This window comes from Palaemon carinicauda, chromosome 35 (assembly GCF_036898095.1).
Source record: "Palaemon carinicauda isolate YSFRI2023 chromosome 35, ASM3689809v2, whole genome shotgun sequence".
Classification (NCBI taxonomy): Eukaryota; Metazoa; Arthropoda; class Malacostraca; order Decapoda; family Palaemonidae; genus Palaemon; species Palaemon carinicauda.
In genome coordinates, this window is record NC_090759.1 from 36,356,212 (window position 1) to 36,361,342 (window position 5,131).

The following is a 5,131-nucleotide window of genomic DNA, read 5'->3' on the forward strand; positions in this document are numbered from 1 at the left end:
CCATATTCCTTAGCCTATGCAACTTATCAATCTTCATTCCATATTCCTTAGCCTATGCAACTTATCAATCTTCATTCCATATTCCCTAGCCTACGCAACATATTAATCTTCATTCCATATTCCCTAGCCTATGCAACTTATTAATCTTCATTCCATATTCCTTAGCCTATGCAACTTATTAATCTTCATTCCATATTCCTTAGCCTATGCAACTTATTAATCTTCATTCCATATTCCTTAGCCTATGCAACTTATTAATCTTCATTCTATATTCCCTAGCCTGTGCAACTTATTATTCTTCATTCTATATTCCCTACCCTGTGCAACTTATTAATCTTCATTCCATATTCCTTAGCCTATGCAACTTATCAATCTTCATTCCATATTCCTTAGCCTATGCAACTTATTAATCTTCATTCCATATTCCCTAGCCTACGCAACATATTAATCTTCATTCCATATTCCCTAGCCTATGCAACTTATTAATCTTCATTCCATATTCCTTAGCCTATGCAACTTATTAATCTTCATTCCATATTCCTTAGCCTATGCAACTTATTAATCTTCATTCCATATTCCTTAGCCTACGCAACATATTAATCTTCATTCCATATTCCCTAGCCTATGCAACTTATTAATCTTCATTCCATATTCCTTAGCCTATGCAACTTATTAATCTTCATTCTATATTCCCTAGCCTGTGCAACTTATTATTCTTCATTCTATATTCCCTACCCTGTGCAACTTATTAATCTTCATTCCATATTCCTTAGCCTATGCAACTTATCAATCTTCATTCCATATTCCTTAGCCTATGCAACTTATCAATCTTCATTCCATATTCCCTAGCCTAAGCAACTTATCAATCTTCATTCCATATTCCCTAGCCTATGCAACTTATTAATCTTCATTCCATATTCCTTAGCCTATGCAACTTATCAATCTTCATTCCATATTCCCTAGCCTACGCAACATATTAATCTTCATTCCATATTCCCTAGCCTATGCAACTTATTAATCTTCATTCCATATTCCTTAGCCTATGCAACTTATTAATCTTCATTCCATATTCCTAAGCCTATGCAACTTATTAATCTTCATTCCATATTCCTTAGCCTATGCAACTTATTAATCTTCATTCCATATTCCCTAGCCTATGCAACTTATCAATCTTCATTCCATATTCCCTAGCCTATGCAACTTATTAATCTTCATTCCATATTCCTTAGCCTATGCAACTTATCAATCTTCATTCCATATTTCCTAGCCTACGCAACATATTAATCTTCATTCCATATTCCTTAGCCTACGCAACTTATTAATCTTCATTCTATATTCCCTAGCCTGTGGAACTTATTAATCTTCATTCCATATTCCTTAGCCTATGCAATATATTAATCTTCATTCCATATTCCTTAGCCTATGCAACTTATTAATCTTCATTCTATATTCCCTAGCCTGTGCAACTTATTAATCTTCATTCCATATTCCTTAGCCTATGCAACTTATCAATCTTCATTCCATATTCCTTAGCCTATGCAACTTATCAATCTTCATTCCATATTCCCTAGCCTACGCAACATATTAATCTTCATTCCATATTCCCTAGCCTATGCAACTTATTAATCTTCATTCCATATTCCCTAGCCTATGCAACTTATTAATCTTCATTCCATATTCCTTAGCCTATGTAACTTATTAATCTTCATTCTTTATTCCCTAGCCTGTGCAACTTATTAATCTTCATTCCATATTCCTTAGCCTATGCAACTTATTAATCTTCATTCCATATTCCTTAGCCTGTGCAACTTATTATTCTTCATTCTATATTCCCTACCCTGTGCAACTTATTAATCTTCATTCCATATTCCTTAGCCTATGCAACTTATTAATCTTCATTCTATATTCCCTAGCCTGTGCAACTTATTAATCTTCATTCCATATTCCTTAGCCTATGCAACTTATTAATCTTCATTCCATATTCCTTAGCCTATGCAACATATTAATCTTCATTCTATATTCCCTAGCCTGTGCAACATATTAATCTTCATTCCATATTCCTTAGCCTATGCAACTTATTAATCTTCATTCTATATTCCCTAGCCTGTGCAACTTATTAATCTTCATTCCATATTCCTTAGCCTATGCAATATATTAATCTTCATTCCATATTCCTTAGCCTATGCAACTTATTAATCTTCATTCTATATTCCCTAGCCTGTGCAACTTATTAATCTTCATTCCATATTCCTTAGCCTATGCAACTTATCAATCTTCATTCCATATTCCTTAGCCTATGCAACATATTAATCTTCATTCTATATTCCCTAGCCTATGCAACATTTTAATCTTCATTCCATATTCCTTAGCCTATGCAACTTATTAATCTTCATTCCATATTCCTTAGCCTATGCAACTTATTAATCTTCGGCGTCAATGACCTTAGATGTCAGGATGCCTGAAAACTTTAAATCAATCAATCAATCATTCCATATTCCTTAGCCTATGCAACTTATTAATCTTCATTCCATATTCCTTAGCCTATGCAACTTATTAATCTTCATTCCATATTCCCTAGCCTATGCAACTTATTAATCTTCATTCCATATTCCCTAGCCTATGCAACTTATTATTCTTCATTCTATATTCCCTACCCTGTGCAACTTATTAATCTTCATTCCATATTCCTTAGCCTATGCAACTTATTAATCTTCATTCCATATCAGATGTTTTGATTTCATCTATGCAAAGTTGATTGAAGAGACCTGTTCCTAAATGAAATTCTTTCTAAGACACTACAGGAGTCTACAATACCTCATTAACATATTGATTGCTCTGTTCGTAGGTAGATTTGATTCGCCTGGCCATTACAAGACTGTTGTTACTAGTGATTGATTTCCTTCTTGACAGTCACGAATCAATTGCTTACATTCTTCTGGGAGAAGGACACTCCAAAATCAAACCATTATTCTCTAGTCTTGGGTAGTGCTATAGCTTCTGTACCATGGTCTTCCACTGTCTTGGGTTAGAGTTCTCTTGCTTGAGGGTACACTCGAGCACACTGTTCTATCTTGATTCTCTTCCTCTTGTTTTGTTGAAGTTTTTATTGTTTATATAGTAAATATTTATTTTAATGTTACTATTCTTAAAATATTTAATTTTTCCATGTTTCCTTTCCTCACTGGGCTATTTTCCCTGTTGGGACCCCTGGGCTTATAGCATCCTGCTTTTCCAACTAGGGTTGTAGCTTAGCAATTAATGATGATAATAATAACTTGCGAAAGCTTCAATGTGAAAACGTATGCTATCTTTAGCGTTATCCGCTATGATGACACCCAGACATTTGACCACTTATAGCAATGTTGTTGCAGCATAACACGACAATCAGCGTAAAGGTAAACTAACAAACAGAGGGGGAATTCAAATAGTTTTTTTTTTGGGGGGGGGGGATTGATACGCAACTCGCCCTAGTTTCTCTGCACGTCAGAATTATGAAACTTATTTTCTGCTTTTATTTCTGTTATTACAGCTTGTATCATCATGATCATCATCATCATCATCATCATCATCATCATTATTATTATTATTATTATTATTATTATTATTATTATTATTATTATTATTATTATTATTATTATTATTATTATTATTACAAACCAGCCAACAACCCTGTTTTAAAAAGCAAGATGCTACAAGTAACAAGGACTCCAACAGGGCAAAATTATTATTATTATTATTATCATTATTATTATTATTATTATTATTATTATTATTATTATTATTATTATTATTATTATTATTATTATTATTATTATTAATATTAGCCAGGCTACAACCCTATTTTAAAAAGCAAGATGCCACAAGCTCAAGGACTCCAACAGGGGAAAATTATTATTATTATTATTATTATTATTATTATTATTATTATTATTATTATTATTATTATTAGCCAGGCTACAACCCTGTTTTAAAAAAAAGATGCTACAAGTACCAAGGACTCCAACAGGGGAAAATTATTATTATTATTATTATTATCATTATTATTATTATTCTTATTATTATTATTATTATTATTATTATTATTATTAGCCAGGCTACAACCCTACTTTAAAAAGCAAGAGGCCATAAGCTCAAGGACTCCAACAGGGGAAAATTATTATTATTATTATTATTATTATTATTATTATTATTATTATTATTATTATTATTATTATTATAAACCAGGCTAAAACCCTATTTTAAAAAGCAAGATGCTGCAAGCTCAAGGACTACAATAGGGAAAAATAACCCAGTGAGGAAAGGCAACAATAAAATAAACAAACTGCAAGAGAAGAATAAACATTCAAAACGAAATATTTCAAGAACAGCAACAACACAAAATTACATCCCTCCCATATGAACTATAAAAGCTTGAAAAAAAAAAAAAACATAGAGAAACGGAAACAAGATAGAATAGCATGCCTGAGTGTACCCCCAAGCAAGAGAACTCTACTTGAACACAGTGGAAGGCCATGGTACAGAGGCTATGTATTATTATTATTACTTGCTAAGCTACAACCCTAGTTGGAAAAGCAAGGTGCTATAAGCCCAGGGCCCCAACAGGAAAAATAGCCCAGTAGGGTAAGGAAACTAGGAAAAATAATATATTTTAAGAACAATGACATTTAAATAAATATTTCCTATATAAACTATGAGAATTTTAACAAAACAAAACACAAAATTATTATTATTATTAGTATTATTATTATTATTATTATTATTATTACTAGCCAAGCTACAACCCTAGTTGGAAAAGCAAGATGCTATAAGCCCAAAGGCTCCAACAGTGAAAAATAGCCCAGTGAGGAAAGGAAATATGGAAATAAATAAATGATGAGAATAAATTAACAATAAATCATTCTAAAAACAGTAACAACGTCAAAACAGATATGTCCTATATAAACTATTAACAACGTCAAAAACATATGTCATATATAAACTACAAAAAGACTCATAGAATCGTGTGCCCAAGAGTATCCTCAAGCAAGAGAACTATAACCCAAGACAGTGGAAGACCAAGGTACAAAGGCCATGGCACTACCCAAGACTAGAGAACAATGGTTTGATTTTGGAGTGTCCTTCTCCCAGAATC